This window comes from Ceratotherium simum, chromosome 23, assembly GCF_057802395.1.
Source record: "Ceratotherium simum simum isolate JZ-2026a chromosome 23, ASM5780239v1, whole genome shotgun sequence".
In the NCBI taxonomy this organism is placed as follows: domain Eukaryota; kingdom Metazoa; phylum Chordata; class Mammalia; order Perissodactyla; family Rhinocerotidae; genus Ceratotherium; species Ceratotherium simum.
Genome location: NC_141922.1, coordinates 19,596,617 through 19,619,533, shown reverse-complemented (window position 1 = coordinate 19,619,533; position 22,917 = coordinate 19,596,617). Strand labels below are relative to the sequence as shown.

General features: G+C 38.6%; 1 pseudogene; it reads right to left on the bottom strand.

Moving 5' to 3' along the window:
• Nucleotides 1–3,018: 3,018 nt before the first annotated feature.
• LOC101390069 (metalloendopeptidase OMA1, mitochondrial pseudogene) lies at nt 3,019–18,054 on the bottom strand (annotated as a pseudogene).
• Between the last annotated feature and the right edge of the window lie 4,863 nt (nt 18,055–22,917).

Genomic DNA, 22,917 nt, shown 5'->3' with positions numbered 1-22,917 from the left:
TGATAAGTATGTACTTATTGCCATTTTGTTACTTTTTTTCTGGGTGTTTTAATAGTTCTTCTCTGTTCCTTTGTTCTCTTGCTCTCTTTTCTTGTGGTTTGTTCCTTAGTATTATCTTTGGGTTCCTTTCTCTTAGTTTTCTGTGTATTTATTATAGGTTTCTGGTTGGTGACTACCATGAGGTTCACATATAACAACCTACATATATAGCAATGTACATTAAGTTGATGGCCTCTTTAGTTTGACCTCTTTCTAAAAGCTCTACTCTTACTCCCCTCCTCCCACGTTTTATGTTTTTGATCTCATATCTAATCTCTTATTTGTGAGTGTGTATATGTTACCCTCTTATCATGTATACAGGTAATTTTAGTACTTTTGTTTTCTGCCATTCATATTATCTTCATAAGTGATTAATCTGCTACTTTTACTTTGTTTTTGCCTTTACCAGTGATTTTATTGCTTTTTTTTTTTTTTTTTTTAGAATTTTCTTATTCCAATTTATGGTCTTCTCTTTCCCCCTTAAATAAGTCCCTTTAGCATTTCTTGTAAGACTTAATTTTACTTGTCTGGGAAACTCTTTCTCCTTTCATTCTGAATGATAACCTTGCAGGGTAGAGTATTCTTGGCTGTAGCATTTTTCCTTTAAGCACTTTAAATATATCATGCCACTCCCTTCTAGCTTGTAAGGTTTCTTCCAAGAAATCAGTTGTTAGTCTTATGGGGTTTCCTTTGTATGTAACTTGTTGCCTTTCTCTTGTGTCTTTTAGGATTCTCTCTTTATCTTTAATTTTTGAAATTTTAATTATGTTGCATCTTGGTGTGGGCCTCTTTGGGTTTATCTTGTCTTGTGCTGTCTGTGCTTCTTGTACCTGGATGTCTGTTTCTTTACTTAGATTAGGAAAGTTTTCAGCTATTATTTCTTCAAATAGATTCTCTGCTCCTTTGTCTCTCTCTTCTCCTTCTGGGACACATATAACACACATGTTAGTTCCCTTGATGTTGTCCCTGAGGTCCCTTAGACTGTCCTCATTCTTTTTAATTCATTTTTCTTTTATCTGTTCAGCTTGGATGATTTCCTCTAGTCTTTCATCCAGTTTGCTGATCCGTTCTTCTGTATCCTCTACTCTGCTTTTGAGTCCCTCTAGTGAATTTTTCATTTCCAGTATTGTATTCTTCATTTCTGATTAGTTCTTTTTTATATTTTTCAATGCTTTGTTGCCATTCTCACTGAGTTCATCCATTCTTCTCCCAAGATCAGTGAGCATCCATATGAGTTTTTGTTTGAAGTCTTTGTCAGGTAGATTGCTTATTTCTGTTTCATTTAGTTCTTTTTCTGGGGTTTTGTCCTGTTCCCTTACTTGGAAGACATTCCTTTGCTTCCTCACTTTGCCTCTTTCTCTGTGCTTATATCTATGTATCAGGTAGGTCAGCTACATCTCCTGATCTTGTAGAGATGGCCTTATGTAAGAGATGCCTTATGACGCCCAGCAGTGTGTTTCCCTCTTGTCACCAGTTCCAAATGTTCCAGGAGTGTCCTCTGTGTAGGCTACATGTGTCCTTCTGTTGTGGCAGGGTTGCTCTTGCTGCAGGTGCCCAGGGAGGCTGGGTTGTCCCCCTGGCTAGCTGATTGTAATGTTCAGCTGTGTGTGGCTGCTATGGACCTTCAGTCACTTTATCACATGTAGGGAGCCCCAGCACAGTTGGTTGCAAAGTCTAAAGCACATTCTTGTTGCAGTTTTTCTGTTAAGTGAGTAGGCCGCCAGTGTGGCTGGTTGTTAGGTTCAGGGGCTTACAATTGCTGTAGGACTCTGGCCTGTAAGGTTCTTGTTAGCTGTCTGAGGATTGCAGCTGAGTGGGGCTGGCCTGAGGAACAGGACCACCCAATTGTTCAGGCTTTGGAAGGTGGGGCCAATCCCCTATGTGATTGTTTGAGAAGCACAAGTCTTCTGCAGCTGACAAGCCCTATCACCCACAGGGCCACACACACTATCAACACGGTCCTGCCCCATGTGCACATTCTGACTCCCTGAAGCTGACCCAGTCGCCTGACTGCAGAGGCCCCACACATTCCACGAATGCCCCACACACACCACCAGCTACTCAGGCATGCCCTGCCCTGCAGATGTGGACCCACTTGCCTGGCTGCAGAATTTCTAGGCACTCCACCTATCTGGGTCCACAAGTTGCCAGAGAGCTTGCTGTTGGGTGGGGCCACTCCCTAGGGTGGGCTGCCTGCCCTGGCTGAGCTGGATTAAATCAATGCTCTAGTGGGTGGGGCAGACCCTGGGCTAACAGGCCAGGAGAAGGACTCCAATGGTGTCTGCCAGTGTCTGTGTCAGCACAGCTTCACTAAGTCACAACAATGGCTGCCACCAATGTCTCAGAGCGGTCTCACCTTTCACTAAGATGCACCCAGAGCCTATCAGGTGAGTCTCTTTCCACCAAAGGACTGTGCACCTTTCTTTCTGGTGATTCTAGGTTGCCTTCTGAAATGGGTGAATTTGTACGTGGGCCATTTAAGAGCTGGCTTTTTTTTCTCTTATGTCCAGTAGCTTTTCTGGGGGTAGTACCCCTTGTTGTTAGTAGCCAGCAAAGCCAGATATTATGACACTCATTTTGGTTGTGCTGGGTGCAAAAGATGCTTATAGCGATGGTGCTCCCTCACTCAGGTCCCCCACTCGTCCAGGGAAGGCTGCGTACCTTTGGATTGCTCGTGGGCACCCACAAAGCACTGCAGCTTGCAAAGGTGGTTTTTTTTCCCCTCCAAAAAGGAATTTCTGCCTCTTCCACCTCAGTCAGGACTGTCCTCTGTTGTGGGGGTTCTTTCTATCCAGTTTTCAGTTCTATCTCAGGGGTAATTGTTCCAAGAGTAGTTGTAAGTTCTTTGTGTCTGTGGGAGGAGGTGAGTTCACAGTCTGCCTACACTGCCATCTTGACACCAACTCTTAATATTTTTAAATAATATAAAAATGATAAACACTGCATTCTTCGTGTATTCTGTACCTCATAAATTTTAATTCAACTGCCAGTTCTTTTCTCAATTATATATGTTAGCAGTATTTGTTCCTGTTCTTGAATGGGAAGAGTATCCATTTTATGTTTCCTAACAGTAGTATTCAGGTCTCTTTTCTCTAATTCTTCTAGAAAATGCTTCACACTGAGTTTGAACAGTTATCGAGGGTCTGGTCCAGAAAGTGGTGGGCAATTACAGATCTCTCTAATTTTGAGAGCCTGAGGTATGAGTATATTCAAGTGCTCAGCTTGATTTCCATGATAAGGGTGTGTGAATAACCATTCCAGCAATTTGAAATGACCGTGGAGGCTATCTGCGATTTCCATCTGCTGCCAAAACACTGAACTGGCTCTGAATCCACACAAGCCTTTGCAGCAAGCTGTGGTCCAAATTTGTTGGCTTCAGTCTCCAATATTCTACTGTATGGTCTATCAAACATATATTCCTGCAGTTTAGACTGTATCCACTGTCCCCAAAATACCAAACTATCCAAAGGACAAATTGTACAAATTATTGTGAGAAAAATCAGACCTAGGAAATCCAATAAATGAACCAAACTAGCCTTTTCTGCAGCGTGCCCATAATTGCATGTGCTACCGTGGCCCAGAAGGAAGGAAAGTTGATGAATATCAGTTACACTATTCAAAAGCCCAGTGAAGATAAACATGTCCATTTGGAATCACAAAGGCATTTATATATGGGGAATCAACCACATGAATAATCCAATTGATCTCAGAGATCCCTGGGATATCTTTACTGCATTCAATTAGATAAACCACTTCTTTAACAGTCAAGTATCAGACATCTCTCTCAATTAGCATAACATTTTTCAATTCTTCCATCCATGCTTCATATTCCAGTTCTGATAAAAATCTATAATATTCTCTGTCCCCAATAATAGTAGCTTGCTTCATCCTGTGATTGGACTCACTTCCAGGTGATTAAAATAAAACATTACAAAGAGCAATCCCAAACTACTCAAACCAAGGAATAGCTTCCACTTATTTTTCCTTATAGTTTCTTTAAATAGCTCCTTCTTGTTAGGAGGAAGAGCCTGCTACCATTTCCTCATGCCTCTGCATACAATTATTGCAAGTATTTTCTGAATTGGTTTAAGAATTATCATCAAGAGAGGAACCAGAGCAGTTTGAAACCACGGAGAACTGTGAAGACTCTTTACGTCTCTTATGGGAAAGCAGTTTAGAGGATGCAATACTGAAAGAGCAGGGATGACTGTAACTTCTTTTATCAGTAGCTGTCTTGAGAAAGAGTCATTCCATGCAGCACATTTTCAGGTAATCATCCAAATTTCCTTACTTTTGGTAGTCTAGAGGCATCTTGTTCTTTTATTACTGAAAGTTCTATAGAAATGAAAGTTTCCAGGCAGAAGAGCCAACCTATCACACTGGTTTACTCCCAGGCCCTGATACTTACTAGATGGTTAATTTGTAATGAAGACAGTCCAGTGCAGTTACAGCTATTGTGTTACATTTTTTTCAGTTCGTCAGTGAATTAAATTGGAAGAAAATGCAGTTTCTAGCAGCACACTGTAGTCCATAGCCTTTCTTTTGCTTGATTATCCTAGTGGTGGCAAAAGTGAAGATGACTGCCCCCAGGTAGTGATTGTGTTCGTTGGTTTATTTTCTTTTCTGGTGAGTTAACGAGCACTGCAATTGCCTCTATCTTTTCCTCCTCTACTTTAAGCTCCATGAAAGAAGGGATTATGGCTTGATTACCATTATAACACCAATACCAGGCAAAATATCTGCAAATAATAGAGGCTCAGTAAACGTGTTGAAGGAAAGAATGTATGAGCTTGCAAAGCTGTTTTGTTTGTGTTTTTTTTTGTGAGGAAGATCAGCCCTGAGCTAACATCCATGCTAATCCTCCTCTTTTTTTGCTGAGGAAGACTGGCTCTGAGCTAACATCTATTGCCAATCCTCCTCCTTTTTTCCCCAAAGGCCCAGTAGATAGTTGTATGTCATAGTTGCACATCCTTCTAGATGCTGTATGTGGGATGCGACCTCAGCATGGCTGGAGAAGCAGTGCGTCAGTGCGTGCCCGGGATCCAAACCCAGGCCGCCAGTAGCAGAGCATGGGCACTTAATCGCTAAGCCATGAGGCTGGCCCCAAAGCTGTTTCTTGAATGCCCATTAGAGTACTGTGGTGTAATCAATTAGCCTTGAACTAGAAATCAAACACTTAGCTTCAAGGCACAATTCCATCCATTCTTACTGTCTATCCTGTCATAAATCTGGAATGTTCAGAGCCTCGATTTCTCTATCTGAAAAATGAGCAGAAATCAATCTGACCCACCCTTCTAAGACTTGCGAGGTTCTGTTAAGATGATGCAGATGAAAGAGCACTGTGAGTTTTAAGCTGCTATATAAATGCATGATCAGACACGGCGTGTCACCCTGACATTGATCAAGGAACTAATTTACAAAGTGAGTGGGGAATGTAAGGAGGTGGAGAATGCTTAATTTGCCAGAATTCTCAGGAAAGTATGATATATAGTATGGTATGTATTTTATAAACTACTTGAGGTAGTGAGTGAGATCCCTTACCATTCCTACCCCAAGAGGAATGCTCCACTTTCAAATAACACTCAGTGAAACTCTCTTCTAAGAATGGGGGTGTAGGGGAGGAAGAAAAATCCTCTACCCACTCTAGGTCCTTCTGGCTGGGCTATGCATTAAATTGACGGGAGACAGAGTAACAGGAGAAAATCAGACAAAGTTTTGTAACATTTATACATGGGAGAGAGACTCAGTAAAACTGAGCAACTGTCCAAAGTGGCAGAGGCTGTTACCTTAAATACCATCTTCAGCTAAAGACAAGGGAGGATGTTGGTGGGGGTGGAGTCAGTTGTGGGAGATAACCGGAAAATCACAATAAACAAGAGTAAGGTTATTACGAAGATTTAAGTCCTTGCCTTCTGCATTGATTAGAGCTTCTGGAGATAAGGTCATTCCCCCTTCTTCCTGGTACAGAGGGGGAGATACCTTTACAAAAGGAGATTTGCCTTACAAATGTAAATGTCTCTTACTAAGGATAACTTCTACTTTTCAGAGCTTCTCCCATGTCTGCAGTTTTTAAAAAATAACCAGTCCAAAATAATCCTCATGCCAAAGATACACATTTTGGGGTGGCCAATTCTGATCCCACAGAGCTGTCTCCACTTATTTGCAGACCGTCTGAATATAGAAAGGGATGTAAGTATGGACCCAGAGGTCCATTGCTTGAGGCACAGAGGATGAGTTTTTTCTAACAGTTTTTCCTGCAAATTAATCAAAAAGACAAATTTTATGTCTTTAAATTAAGACTTTGAGATGATGCTTGCCTACCAAAGATACAAAATTAAAAGTCTGCCCTGGATATACACATATTGTAATCTAGCCTCATGTATAATCATGTCAGAATCATATTAGACTATACTGGACCTAAAGAAAATCTGGTCTGTGTTCCATAAAGTCAGACTATATTAATGTAGGTGGGACCAAGCTCAATCTTATTACCTAAAACGTTAATCTCACATAGCAATGTGGGGACAGACCTAGAGCCAGAAACCAGTATTCCACCTCATGGTGTACCAAACATCTCACAAGTGATTATATCTCAAGTATTGATTCAAAAGCAGTGAACAGATCAGTTATTTGCATCACGTTTTTCCGTTCCCTGTCTCTAAATGGATGGCCTACATTCAAACCAGGCAGATGAAAACTGGTAACAGCTTGCTAATGGATGTCAGAATCTTAGCTCATTTTACTCAAGTGTTTCTTCATTTATTCCTTAATTCATCAAACACGTATTAGATGCCCAAACGGTCCAAGCATCTGGAGTTGCATTGGGAATTATAGTAAATACAAACAAACATTGTGTGTATGTGTGACATGAAATGTTTTACTAGTTGTGGTATGAGAGAAGAAACATACCATTAAAATAAAACATTTGGCTCTTGGGCTAATTTCCAAGATAAGTTTGAAAAAAATGTCTATTTTCTGCATTTCCTCTTCATGACTGTGTTGAATCAGGAGTATAAAGCCATCAGAATATTTCATTTCTCTTACACAAATTAAATATAATATTGACACTCAAATTATGCCTACTCTTATCTTGATACTTTTCCAAGATTATCTGAAAGTTTTAAAACAGTTTGAAATAGACTCTCCTATACATTAATTAATTCATTCAGCAAATGTTTATCAATATCTATTATGTGCCAGGCACAGTGAATAGGTACTGGGGAGTAAAAACACAAATAAGGGGGCTGGCCCTGTGGCATAGCGATTAATTGCATGCACTCCACTTCGGTGGCCCAGGGTTCGCAGGTTTGGATCCCGGGCATGCACTGACGCACCACTTGTCAAGCATGCTGTGGCGGCGTCCCATATAAAGTAGAGGAAGATGGGCATAGATGTTAGCCCAGGGCCAATCTTCCTCAACAAAAAGAGGAGGATTGGCATCGGATGTTAGCTCGGGGCTAATCTTCCCCATACACACACACACACACACAAAAGGCACGAATAAGACTGCCCAGAAGAACTCACTATTTGAAGATAAGCCAAAATTGAATAAACAGCTGACAATTCAGTGTGATAGTACAACTGTATCAATTCTTCCAAGGTACAGAGGATGCACAGAAGAAGAAAGTGAGGTTGGACCTGGGTATTCAGAGGAGGTTTGCTTGAGAATGTTAAGCTTACATTTCATTTGGAAAGAAGAATAGAAGTTGAAAGTAGAGATGGGCACATCAGAATGAAGGATAAGGTTACACCAAAAAACAGAAACCTATAACCAAACATGTGCCCTGGGAAATATAACCGATTTATGACTGCTGGAGCAAAAAATGCGTGAGTACTTATCTTTATCTCCGAACTTTATGCACATGTATCAATTTCCTGTGGCTGCAATAACAAAGTACCACAAACTGGGTGTCTTAAACCAATAGCTTATTATTTAGCTTATCCATCTCCCTGTGATCTGTTAGTTGAAATCCACATGAGGTCTTCCACATTCTGTGTCTCATCTTTAGACTGTTACCTTTGTGATTATATAGTTATGACATGGTTAGAAACAACAATGTCCTTTTAAAAAACAAGGCCAACCTAATTTTGAATTGATTACATGAAACAAAGATAACATTGGGAGGCCACTTTGAAATAGCAAGTTTTGTCCAAGATCTTTGTCCCTCTTTCCCATTTCCCTCCCTAGCATCTCTTATTTTCTAAGTTTTCCATCTCTTCTTCTTCTTCTTCTTTTTAATATATGACCCTCTATATTTATGATTGCACACAAAACCTGGACTTGCATCTGGCAGAGTGGTTTTAAATCTATGTTTCCACAATTCTTTAGAACTTCCTGTGAGGACTCCTTGGAGATGATTGAGCCAGTGGAATTCACATAGGTCTACTATTTAAATTGGGGCTTTGGGCAAAATTTCATTTGAAAAGAGAGTTCCTATGCTTTATTAAATTTTAAAATTACTCCTTGAGCCAGCCCAGATGGCCTAGCAGTTAAGGTTTGGCAAGTTCCACTTCAGCGGCCTGGATTCAGTTCCCAGGCGCAGAACCACACCACTTGTCTGTCAGTAGCCATGTTGTGGTGGCGGCTCACATAGAAGAACCAGAAGAACTTACAACTAAACACAACTATGTACTGGGGCTTTGAGGGGGACAAAGGAAAGAAAAAAAAGGGAAGAAAATTGGCAACAGATGTTAGCTTAGGGCGAATCTTCCCTTACAAAAAAAAATAATAATTAAAAAATAAATAAAATCACTCCTTCTTGTCTAATTCTCATCCTTTGAGGATAAACTGAGGCAAAGAGAGGAGAAGTGACAGTATAAATATGATATAGCTACCTAGAGAGAACTGCATTCAAACATGGGTCTTCTCTTCTCAGATGCTTATCCCATTAGGTTATTCCAGGCAAGTGTTCTCCTCTGCCACATTGCCCACTGCTGGGGAAGAAATCCTGTCTGGGAAGTGTAGCGACATTAGGGTCACCACGTGCCCCATGTTTCCCCTCAAGTGTAGACTTAACTGCTTCCTAACCTCCTTTTAGTGTTAATCAGAAAACTTCCATCCATAATTTTCCATATTTAATACAATTTAGAAAACATGAACTATGAACTTACTAAATTTGCTATGCTCAGTCTTGGAGACATAAGGTTAAAAATAGATATAGTCCTTGAAATTGAGTTTCTCATCAACGTCTTTGAGGATGGGGGACATAGACATGCATTCTTCTGACTCCTATGAAACCAAACCTATATTCGAGGCATGTTGTTATGGGTTGAATTGTGTCCCCACCAAAAAAATTATGTTGAAGTCCTAACTCCTCAGTACCTCAGAAAGTGATCTAATTTGGAAATAAGGTGGTTGCAGATGTAACTCATTAAATTAACATGAGGCCATACGGGAGGAGGGTGGGACCATAATCCAATATGACTGGTGTCCTTATAAGACGGCCATATGAAGACAGAGAGACACATGGAGCATGACATGTGGAGATGGAGGCAGAGATGCATCTATAGTCCAAGGAACACCAAGGATTGCCAGTCATCATTAGAAGCTAGGAGAAAGGCATGGAACAGATTCTCCCGCAGATCCCTCAGAAAGAACTGACACTACTAACACCTTGATTTTGGACTTCTAGCCTACAACACTGTGAAACAATAAGCTATTGTTTTAAACCACCCAGTTTGTGGTACTTTGTTATTACAGCCACTGGAAATTAATACACATGTATAAAGTTCACAGATAAAGAAGCCATTACCAGCTATGCTGTGTGTCCAGCACACCACTGGGAATAGGTGACATTTGAGCTGAGCACTCAGGGGTAAGTAAGCATCATCATCCAGAGGGAGAAGGGAGGACGTGCAGGAGCAAAGGACAGGATTTGGAAAGGGCTTTGGTGTTTGAGCAATGGGGAGCAGCCCATAGATCTCCAGCATGGAACATGGGGTGCTCTGGGCAAAGACTGTTGCAATGCCCTTTTGCAACAAGAGAGTTTACTTAAATCAGGAAAAACTTCAAGTTTTGGAATCATTGTGTATTTTTGTCTGTGTGTGTGTGTGTGTGTGTGTGTGTGTGCGTGTGTGTTTGAATATGTATCTATCCCCAGATGGTTTTTCTTTATTTCTTTTAATTTTTTTTTAATTATGACAGCTATTCTCCAAACATGTTTTTGTTTCTCTAAACTGAGTATACAGTTTCAACATATGGAGCATATTTTGTTTTACTTCAGTTTATCTTAAGAAATCAGCTTTCCTAACTCTTGTTGGCAGTGGACCCAAATGAGTTCTTACTCTTTATTTCCCTCTTTACTTTCTCCTCTTCCTTCTTTTCTTTCAGTTATGATTTATCTCTATCTCCCACCCTCTCACTTTCTCTCCCTTCCTCTTTCCCTCCCTCTCTTTTTTCCTGCCTTCCTTCCTTCTTGTCTCTTCCTTCCTTCCTTCCCTCCCTTTACCTTCTGGAATGTCACGAAAGATTTCCCATGTTGATAAACTGGCTCATTTAATGGCAGGAAGCAATAGCTCCTTGCCTTGTGGACATTTAGTCAGCCTAGAAAATATACAAACTGGAAATAATGTTAATAAACAGGTCAGGGGTATTAGGTGCTCTTTCATTTATAATATCTTGAGAACATAGCATTCAAATACGTTCATAATCTGGGCCCAAACTTTTTTATCAGCCTCGTTTAGCTTGATGCATTTTCAAACTTCAGTGCACCTGGCTCCCCTGTTCTTCTTTCCTTAGAAAGCTTGTTTTCATCTTCTCAGCCTGCTGCACTATACTTACCCTTCAAGATCCAGCTCAAATGCCCCTGCTTTTTAACACATTATATGATGCTCCCTGGAAGAATTAATCATTTTCTTCCCTGGATTCTCCTACAGCTTTTATATTCCTCTACCCTTGCTTTATTGTGACAGGTATTTATTTTCATGTATGTCTTCTCCACTAAACTGAGACCAAAATAGTTTCTCATGGTCCCCAACCTGCAGTGTCCAATAGAGTGGCTGGCACAGAGCAGGCACTCCATAAATTCTCACTCATGACACACTCATGAGTGAAAAGAGATTGCAGTCTTCCAACAAGGAGTAAAAAGTTTGTCTTTACCACCCAGGTAACTTTTCCTTAAAATCATTTGCACACTTCTCAATTTGAAGAGCACTAGAAAAGTCGGAAACTGGGCACATGAGTCAGAAAGTCACTTACAACACTGAGTATAAGATTGATAGGGGAACTTATAATTTCTCAGTATGTATATTCATGCAGCAGAAACTGGGCATCTAGGGGACTTCAAATACAGTGTAGGCGCACAGTGACATATTCATGCATATTTCTGCTGCGACATTAGACAAAGGGTTTACCACTCTTGCCAACTCTAAAAACTGGAATCAGTTACACTGTGATTAGATGGTTTCTGAGGGTAAATGTGCTTTAAATGATTCATGAGGTCTTCCAGAAGCATGAAAGCAGTAGTGGCACATGCATGACGTATACTTAGCACGTCGGTACTCCCCTAAAGCGTATGTCTTTCATCTTAAAACTGACCTCACATTACTTGACACATTGAATATGATCTATAAAGTGCTGTTGAATGAATGAATGAAGATTGTCTAACCTGATACATAGCAGAAATGCAAAATCACCAGCTTTGTTAGGTACAGCTCTGTAATTCCTGCACCCTTCTATTTCTATTAAGCCTTTTCAATTACCTTGTGCTATAGAAGACTTTTAAAATTATATTGCATGACCCTTAACTCCAGCAAGTTAATTCCAGCATCCATGACCTTGATATTGGTCTTTTTCATCCTTCAAGCCTTGCTCAATGGAGATCTGTGCACTGAGCAGGTTAATGGCCCATGGACTAACCACAGGTTCTGACCACGTTGCTTACAGTGACGGTAGTCCCCTCTTCCTAACCACCTCCTACTAACAAGAGGCTTGGAAGTTGCAGTACTATAAGGTGGCAAGGAGAGAAATGTGGAAAGGATAAAAATACATGAGGTGGGTTGTGGGCCCAGGTTGGGAGGTAGAACAGAGGGTGGGCATGGGTGGTGGAGGGTCTGGTAGAGGAGGAGCAGGAGCAGAGGTCTAGAGGGGGAATACAGGGACCAACAGGCACCAAGGATCACCTTGCTGCATCGCCCGCCCTGTGCACTTCACTGTGCTCCTGCCTTGCGTCCTCGCCTTTGTTTCTTACAGGCCAATTGAACAGTTTCTTGTCCTGTAGTAGTAAGAGACCTCTACATCTGTACGGCACTTTTCACTGTAGAGCCATAGCACCAGACCCTGGGTTAGGGTGTTTTTCTGCCATATCAGGACTACGGAACTTTGTTACCTGGGAGAAATCCTAACTTCCCTGTACCTGGGTTTTCCCATTCTCGTTAGAAAAGTGGTGTTTGGAGGAACTGCGATTACAGATAAGCAAGAGTTTTTACAGAATGTTGAATGCTACAGAAACATGTCTTGATAATTATCTTTACACTGTTCTTATGGTAGGAATCGATTTCTCAAATGAGGAAACTCAATCTCAGACAGGTCTAGCACCAGAGATGAAAGGAGCACACAGTTTATCAATGGCAGAGTTCTGGAACCTAGCCTTGTGGCTTTCACCCTAGTCTATCTTTATTTTTGCTTCTCCCACCCCCATCTTCAGAAACCAGGTTTTCTCTAACAGTAACAATACACGAGCTTTAGTTAGGAAGTGTTTTTTTCATTACAAAAGGGGAACCTCACTTGTATTTATTATCATTTAAGTAGTATGTTTTATTTTAATTTAAACCTAAAGCTAAACAATCTAAATAAGGAATTTATTTATTTTTATTTTTTGCAATTTTTTTTAAATTTTTTGTTTATTGCAGTAACATTGGTTTATAACATTGTATAAATTTCAGGTGTACATCATTATACTTCTATTTCTGCATAGATTACATCATGTTCACCACCCAAATACTAACTAAAACCCATCACCACACACTTGTGCCGAATTATCCCTTTCGCCCTCCTCCCTCCCCCCTTCCCCTCTGGTAACCAACCTAAGTGCCCATCAAGGGACGAATGGATAAAGGAATTTATTTTTATAGTTAGAAGAGAATTTGCTGGTTAAACATCTCCCAGATCTGGATCCTGAGGCTTTGAGTGTTTGATAAATTGCTTAGCTGGTGACAAATGAACTGCAGTGGTAGAGCTGGTGTGATACCCCCATGCTGATGCGTGTCACCAGGCCCTATGCTGCCTTTCTTTGACTGAGGGCCCAGTTAATCAAGAGATAACAGTCTTTATAAGTAATACTAAACATTTCAAGCAGTGCATGATAGTAGACTCCTAAACCACCAGAATGGTCAAGCCAGGAGTCTGAAGAGTGTTGCCATACCTATTTGGCACTTGTATCCAATAGTAGGCAATTGTTTTCAGGTTTGCTGAGTAAAGGAAAATTGTTTTGATTAGGAAGGAGATAGATCCCCACCCTCATCTCCTGCTATGGAGAGAGGGTGCAGTCCAGTCCCCACTAGAAAGCAAGCCCAGAAGGAAGGTGGACAAAACTCCCAAGCGGAGTCTACCAACCCACTAGTCACCAGCTTACAGATGACCCTTCCCTTCTTCACTCCTCATGGGGGAAAATCTCTGTTCTCTGGCCTGTGAGACAGCCTGGGTTGCTCTGGCTCTCCCCCCTTCAGCCAAGAAGCACACATTTATGATTAATCAAACTACGAATGCATATTGTCAGTCTGAGGGGGGTTTCTTTAGAAACAGTTGGTGCCTGCATATTTAATGCTTTGAAGCAGATTTTCACCCCAGGAGTTAAGCAAACTTCTTTTGAGAATTGTCTCCAGATCTGTCAATGTCGAAACAGAAGCTCCTCTGTAAAATCCAATTTCATGCCTTGAAAAGATTCCATTCTATGCTAAGATTTTAAGAATAGTTTGGGAGAAATGTTATAGTTTTTAAAAATAAGAAACCAGCAAAACTCCCACAAACCTTCACATCAACATAGTGCTTTCTAATTTACAAAGCACTCTTCACTGGCTGGCCATGCCTCGCTTTGACTTTAAACCACAGAACAACCACATTGGTTAGGAAGAGTTTGTCACAGAAATCTCCCCCACACCCCATCCAGCTCCATTGACCACACTCAGGGCCTTGCAAAAGCCACGTTCCTCTCGCCACCAGCATCTGCTCCACTGTTCTCTCTGTCAGGATTTCCCAAGGGAACCGTGGTGCACCTTCTCCCTCTCTGTTTAGTTAACTTCCTCTTATCCGTTGTGAGCTCAAAGCAAATTTTTCAGGGAAGTCTTCCCTGACCATCCCTAGTCCCAACATTCCTTATGTGCGTAGGAATGATGCATCGAATCATGTTTTTATTTTCTAGAGCATTTGAAATCAGTTTCTAGTTATCCATTTTTCGTATGATTATTTTGATATTTGTCACCCTACTAGACTGAACATCATTTTTGTTTAGCCTACTATTAAATCTGTAGCACATGTGTAGCATATAATAGCTCAATAAGTACTTGAGAATGGATTGAATGACCACTACCCACCTTCCTTCTCATCTGAGAAATTTGAAGCTCAAAGCAACATGCTGAAGGTCATGTTACTAATATGAGTTTTTGGAGTCAAGGGAGACTTGAAATCTCAAATTTAAAATTTCAGCATTGACATTTACTCACTTCAGTGATTTTCTTTGAGTCTCTGGTTCTCTTTTTCTTTATCTATTAAATTCAGATAATAGAAACTAAGAGGATAGTTGTAAGTTCTACAAGAGATAAAGTATATATAGTGCTTATGTATCTTCTTACATTCTCTATAAATCCATTTGTGTCTTTTAAGTCTGTTAGCTGGACTACTGATTCTATTCTATGAAACTATTTCTGTATTATTCAAAAACATCAATATCTCTTCTTACAAGTGGAAAATGCAAAGCAAAAGGAAAGTCAGTGCTAAAGGCAATTGTTTCTCTTTTCTCCTTTAGCTCATAATATAGTGAAGGAAGAGATTGTGAAATAGAATTTTCAAGGCAATAGAAGTGGAAGCAAAACTAATATTTATTTAGTTTATTTAGCATCTTCCTAAATGCCTGGTATAATGCTTATTGCATTCTCATTTATTCCAGTTAACATGGATTGTTTGAAAGACAGATCCAAGATGAAGATGCAAATGTTCTGGAGGAAGTGAAATGAAAGATTTCTTATGGTGAAACCAGAGAGTGAACTCACGGTGTTTTTACTGGCGGATTTGCCAAGGGATGAAGTTAAGGAAACAGCCAAGATGGTAGTTAAAGAAGTTGTCTGAATAGAAGGTTTATGCAGTTTAAAAAAAAAAAAAAAAAAGGAAAGAAAAAAACAGAAGAAAAGAAATAGAGGAGAATAAGCATCAAATATCAAGAAACGTTCCACGCATTTCTTGACACAATCTTGTGCTTGATTCCCCAGGCCACCTGGGGTGCTCTATAATATTATTATGTCCAATGTATAATTTATATCCTCTGTATCATATTCCTAAGCTATTAAAGGCAGAACACAAGCCAAGGATATTTATAGAAATTATAGTACTGTAATAGCAAGGGAATATAAAAATACTGTACTTCAAGGATTCTACTTCAGGCTAAAAAATGAAAGAAGGATATTGGAAAACCCATACATATATGATTGAATATATATTATCTAATCCATTTAACTTCAAAACTGCTTTAACATAGCTACATTAGAAGCATTAATTACACATATTTAAAACTTTGCTAGAGAGAGCTGATTGAGAACACTGACATGGGTAGCAAGATGTTTGTGTATGCAAACAGGCAGGAGAATTGCAGTCAAAAAGACCTGGGTGCAAATTCTAGCTATGTCACTTATGAGCTCTGTGACATTAAGGTTAGGAAATGAAATGTGGGGTAGTAATGCTTACATCATAGTGTAGATACAATTAAATAAGATTGAAAATTATATGAGTAATGTCTATATACTAATACCTAATAGAGTCTAAATTTAATAACTGCTATTTTTTCCCTCAAAGCATTTATTCTCTCTGACTCAGATTTCCTTGATACTTTTTTTAAACAGGAGAGAAAGGATTAAGTATTTTTGAAATACTAGATGATGTGTAGCTGCCATGCTGCTAGAAACAAGAGACTAGATGTGCTTTGCTTACTGGCACAGCTCCAATTTCATCCACCATGCACCCCCATTCCTTCCTCCTTCTCTACCTTGACCTCAGCTACTTTAAGGAAAAAAATCATGGGGTGTGAAGTCAAGGTCTCCGTTATTCTCAAGGGGGCCAAAGTTCATACACACACATCTAAACATGCTGGGGATCTTCAGGGAGGAAAAAGATTCAAGCTTTTTACACTCTGCATAGATAGGCAACCAAATCACTATCTTTTTCTTGACTTATTGCACTGGCTAAAACCTCTATTACAGTATTGAATAGAAATAACAAGACTGAATATCCTTGTCTTGTTCCTGACTTTGAGGGGAAAGAATTTGGATTTTTCACCATTATGAATGGTGAGAACTGCCTGATTTTTATAGGTTCTGTTTTTTAGGTTAAGGAATTTGCCTTCTAACTTCTAGGTTGATGAAACCATTTTTTCAGGAATGGATATTGGATTTCGATAAATGTTTTTTTCTACATCTGTTGAGATGATCAGATTTTTTTAGACTGTTAATTGTTATTGTCTTCCATCTTTTTATTTTAAACTATTTTGTCTTTATCTGTAAAGTTGTTTTATTGTAGCTATAATAAAATAGAGTCTTGCATTTAATGAAAATATTTCTTCACTCTTTCAATTGTTTCCCATGACAATCTGCTGTCATTCCTTTCTTTCTTCCTTTATATGTAACGTGTCTTTTTAAAATTTTACTACTTTAAGATTTTCTTTTTATCACTGATTTTAAGCAGTTTGATAACAATAGGCCATTTTCTTCATGTTTGTTGCATTTGTTGTTCATTGAACTTAGATATGTGGAGTTATTCTTTTTAGCAAATTTGGAATATTTCCAGCCGTAATTTGTTAAAAAATTATTTCTGTCTCTTCTTCTCTCTCCTCTCATTTAAGGACTCCAATTACTCATATATTGGGCCTCTTGAAGTTATCCCACAGCTCACCGATTTTCTCCTCACTTTTTTTCAGTCTTTCTTTTCTCCGTATGTTTCACTTTGTATAGTTTTTATTGTTGTGCCTTCAAGTTCACTAATCTCTTCTTCTGCAGTGTCTAATAAGTCATTAATTCTATCCATTGTATTTTTTCATTACAGACATTGTAGTGTTAATCTGTAGAAGTTTGATTTGGGTATTTTTTGTATTTTTTATATCTATATTATATTTTAAATAGTTCCTCTGGCTTCTTGAACATATGAACACAGTTATTATGTCTGTTTTAATATTCTTGTCTACAAATTTTATTCTGTATCAGTTTCAGTTTGTTGACTTTTCTCATCAGTGTTGATTGTATTTTCCTGCTGCTTTTGCAAACTTTTAATTTTTTATTGGATGCCACTCATGAATACTTTTTTTTTGAGTGTTGGATATTTTTGCTTTTCTATAAATATTCTGGAGCTTTGCATTGAGATGTGGTTAGGTTATGTGAAAGCAATTTTTTCCTTTGAATCTTCCTTTAAGGCTTGTTTGCCTGGAATAGAACAGTCTTTAATATAGAGTTAATTTTCCTTATCTCTCACTGTTAAAGCATAACCATTCTGAATATGCTACCCAGTGCCCAGTTTATTTTGAGGTTTTTGATTCTGACTGGTGGGAACAGGTGCTGTTAATGGTACTATATGAACTCTGGGTATTATTCCTCCTAATTTTTTCCTCAGCCTTGGGTACTTCTCTCACGTGCATGTGCTAATTAGTATTTAGCTGTGGACTCAAAGGGGTCCCTTTACTGATCTCTGATAGTCTCTCTCTGTTCAGCTCTCTTCTCTCTGTTACTCTGCCCCGTGAACTTTTGCTGTCTGGTCTTTCCTGGACTTTCTGCTTCATCTTCTGTACTCAGGGAGACAAATAGTCTGTGCCTGGGCTTCCCCATCTTGCACCATAGTCTGAAACTCTCTCCAGGCAATAATCTGAGAAAATCATTTGATTCACCACATTTGTCTCTCATCTTTCAGTTATCACTGTCCTTCATTTTGTGAAGTCCAACATTTTGAGAACTGTAGTTTCACATATTTTGACCAGTTTTCCATTTTTTTTCTGCTATTAGGGTAAATTATATCCCTTTTATTCCATTTGACAAGAAGTAGAAGTCATAAACTAGATCTGATTTTTAGTTCCAGGTCCAAACTTTACTTAGTTTGAAAAATAAGTAAGCACAGTAGATGCTTTATCGGTCCAAATAGAGGTCACCTATCTACTTTACTTTTAAAACTTCTTTTTTCTTCAAATCAGGTATAATGTTAGTTTCAGTGGCTGGAACAAGTGGATAGGCAAATAGTTATACTCTGTAATGATTCAGTATATTTTATTCTTTCTTTCCTTCATTGGAAAGTTCAGCCACCTAGGAAAAATCATTTGAAAACTTTGAAAAAACTGTACCACGCAAATGGTTTAATCTGAAATTAAACTTTAAATCTATAGTTATTTTGGTTTTTTGTCTTTATTTTCCTAGAGGAAAATCAGAGTAGCCCACAGTGACAAACAAGGACAGCGGCAAACTCTTTTTGCTGACAGTCAAGAGTTATATTTCTTGTACTTACTTCCATTCTTGTGAGCATTTTTAGTTATCAAACATGAAAGTAATTATAAAAAGCATCCTAAAAGATTTTGAAATTGAAGAGGTTCAGAACAGACCTCCTCAGGACGTGCCACTTTGGCAGGTGGAATATTTTGAGCTAAATGCAAATGAGACCCTGCTGGCCCAAGAGAAACTTTTACAGCTCCTTTAAAGAATTTAAATTGGGGGCTTTGCCCACAATGTGTTATTACCAAAATAAATTTTTATGACCTATCTGTATGGCAGGGCAAACCTCTAATTACTAAACATCTGCTCTTCTTATCAATCCCGTGAATTATCCTCCTCCCCTCTAAAGCCTCAGGGCCCTTTCCCATTCCTTAGCTCAAAATGGTATATATACCTCATTTTATCTTTTTGTCTCTGAACTTCTCATGTATGTGGAGTCTCTGACTCTCTTATGTATAGGGGGTTCCCATACATACAAAATTATATTTGATTTTCTCCTGTTAATCTGTCTCATGTCAATTTAATCCTTAGACCAGACAAAGGAACCTAGAAAGGTAGAGGAAAATAACTTCCTCCATCATAAAAATTTACAAATAAATAGATGATGGTACTTCACTATTTAAATCATCCTAATATTTCCTATTGAAATTTCAATTCAAATTCTGTGTGAATCATGTAATGTAGCGCTATTAATTATCTTAAAATTTGAAGTCTGTATGGCCTACAAGGTGCTGCATGATCTTATCCTTCTTCCCTTGACACTTGGGCCTTCTGTTTCTTGTACCTACAAAGCTATCTCCCACAACAGAGCCTTCAAACAAGTCATTTCTTCTACTGGAATATTTTTTTCCTTGATTATTATATGGCTAGTTGCTTCTCAACATTTGAGTTTCTACTCAAATATTACTTTCCTAGGAAGTCTTTCTTGACTATGCTAATGTTGTGGGCTTACCCATTTTGCTAGTCAGAATTGTAAGATGAACCACCATTATCCACGTCCTTGTATAATCCACTCTCTTTGACTGTGGATGAGACCTGTGAATATGTTGGGATATCACTGTCGTGATTATGCTATGTTGTTTGGCACAAGGGAATATGCAGATTTATTTAAGGTCCCTAGTAAGTTGACTATAAATTAATCCCAAGGGTGATTATCCTAGGTGGCCCTGACCTAATCAGGCACATCCTTTGGGAGCAGAGAAAGTGTTCTGTTTATGCAGAAGAAGCACACAATCATTTTGTGAGAAAGTTTACAGAAAGGGTTACATGGCCTGGACCTGAGGCCAACCTCAAGATGCTAAGATTACCTCTGGCCCACTTGTCTCCTCTGCAAGGAAACAAGGCCCTTAGTCTTACAATTTCAAAGAACTGAATTCTGCCATCAACATGAATGAATTTGGAAGAGAACCCTGAGCTCCACATAAGACTGTAACTTCAGTTAACATCCTGATTTCAACCTGATGAGACCTTGAGCAGATAGCCCAGTTAACTCATGCCCAAACTCCTGACCTAGGAAAACTGTGAGTTGACAAAATGTGCTGCTTTAAATTGCTAAATTTCTGGCAATTTATTATGCAGAAAAGAAAATGAATACACTCAAAGCTATTCTTTATAACACTGTGTTATTTTATTTTCTTCATAGCTTAAAACTCTGAAATTATCAAATAAATTTTCTTGTTCATTTCAGTATCTATTCCTAGAATATACATTATGCTAGAAAACCAATTTTGGTTGTCATTCTGCCAGATTGATTCTGGCAATTCTGGCTATTTGAGAGGTAGATTGGAGGGAAATATAAATCTGTTTCTATTTTTCTGTTTAAAAAAGAGGAGTTATTATATACTGTATAATATTGAGACTCTCTCAGTGGGCCAAATAATCTTTCTTCAGTATTCTTCGACTTTCTAAATAATTAAATTTGAGGGAAAGACTCAAAATTCTTCAAAATGAGAGAAGTACTAAGCCAAAATTTCACATCAATCAGAGACACGCAGCTCTGTTATTTTTCAAATAATGTGATTGTTTATGGAAGCCATGCAACATTTCAGCACAGAATTTTATTTTGCATAATGAATAATTTTTTTTTTGCTGGATTTCACCCTCTGTAGTTATTGTGACCACATGTGGTGATGGTGCCAGAACATTCCTCCCTTGCATGTTTCATGCCCAAAGTGATCCTCATACTCAGGGCTTCCAGAAGATCTGTCTGTTTTGTGAATTCTTGCTATTGTTATCCTGAAAATGTAATTGGCAACTGCCTGTGCCAAAGAGGTGGGAGAGAGAGCTACATGATTGTCCTTTGTCTGCTTACTGGAAGAACTGAGCTCTACTTTTACTGAACTAGTAAATGAAAAATACATTCTTCATGGGCCAGCCCGGTGGCACAAGTGGTTAAGTGCATGTGCTCTGCTTCGGAGGCCCGGGGATCGCAGGTTCGGATCCTGGGCGCACACTGATGCACCGCTTGTTAAACCACGCTGTGGCGGTGTCCCACATAAAGTAGAGAAAGATGAGCGTGGATGTTAGCTCAGGGCCAATCTTCCTCAAGAAAAAAGAGAAGGATTTGGCATCAGATGTTAGTTCATGGCTAGTCCTCCTCACGCACACACACAAAAAAATTACATTGTTCATTATTTTTAAATCATCATACTTTCAGGTAACATATTCCGTTGGGTAAAAATTCTTCAGGTCTAGAACTTTGTGGCCCATTATATTGATGTTCAAAATCTTAGAACTTAACAAAGAAATGTTGTATTTGTTATCATGTTGAATTCAAATATATTGCAGCATCCAACCTGTACTCTTCCTGACTGTCTAATGTTTGTGGCTGTTAGCAGCTATAGACTTGTGTAATATGCAATGTCACCTTCAAATCCTAGGTCTTCAAAATGTTATAAGATCACATTGGATAAACATGTACTGCCTTCAGCTGGTCAATCTGCTTGGTGAAAGCCCTAAATCTCATACTCTCCATTTAAACTAGTTTCAATAACATCATCTGAATCTATTCCAAGATTTCAAACTTGGCAAATAACTTCAGATATACTTGTAAAACTATTAGTATATTTTTCACATGAGTTAAAGGATTCTAGAAATTACCCCATTCAAAATAAATGTATCTCTCATTGATCCTCATTGGCACCTAAAATTTTACCATTAAATTTTTTTTTTTTTAATTTTTGATTCTCAAGACTTAATGCTTACAAAATGATGGAGGTAATACACCAAATCTCTCATATATTTGCATTTTGTTCCATGAAACAGAAATCCGGTTTAACCTGGTAGGTAGAAAAGCATACTGGGAAGGGAACAGCCAGGTAGTCTTGGTTTAAGTCTTGTCTCCATCTCTTATTAGAACAATCATGAAAACTTCTGGGCCAGAGTAAACTCAAATGCTAAAATCGAATACAGTAACACTTACTACGCCATCATAAATATATCAGATAATGTAAGACAAAGACTAAAACAAAATATGGTTATAGCTATGAATAATAGCTATGAATATAGCTATTATTGTTACTATTTTAGGTGATCTGCTAAGACATCTATTGAGTTCTTGTATACGCAGTTCACTATAGATACATGGAGATGAAATGGGTTTGTTTTATGCTTCTTCCAGGACAAAATTAAAAAGCAAATAAGGAAATTACAGGGAGACACAAAGTTCACTTCATTCTAAAGAAAAGAAAAAATAAATAATTATTAATCATTTTAGTATTGTTGTTGCTATTACGTATTGACTGACCGCTTCCTATTGGCAACATATTGCACTAATTGCTTTCATGTATTATCTCATTAAATCTTGACAACCCAGTATATGTTACCATTTTATGGGGAAACATACTGACCAAGTTCACAAAGATCTATGCAGTTATGATTTGATCTCAGGTATGTTGGATTACAGAGAGGATAACAATGGGATCTGTAGGACAGCTGACTTACAAGTACAAAGTAACTCGCAATTAGACTTCGCATAATCTCATTCAAATTGCTAAATATTTATTAAAGTACAGAGTCTGGTTTAGATATCATGGAGGTTTTACCTGATACCATGACATTTATTCCATGTGACATTTGGTGAAATTTGAGGACATCATGTTAATCACATTGGGAGTATTTTATGATATTGTGATTTATAATAAGAGAGATATATTTTTTCTTCATCCCCTTTTCTGGCACAGAGCTCCTAAAACCTTTAGAATTTCCTAAGTG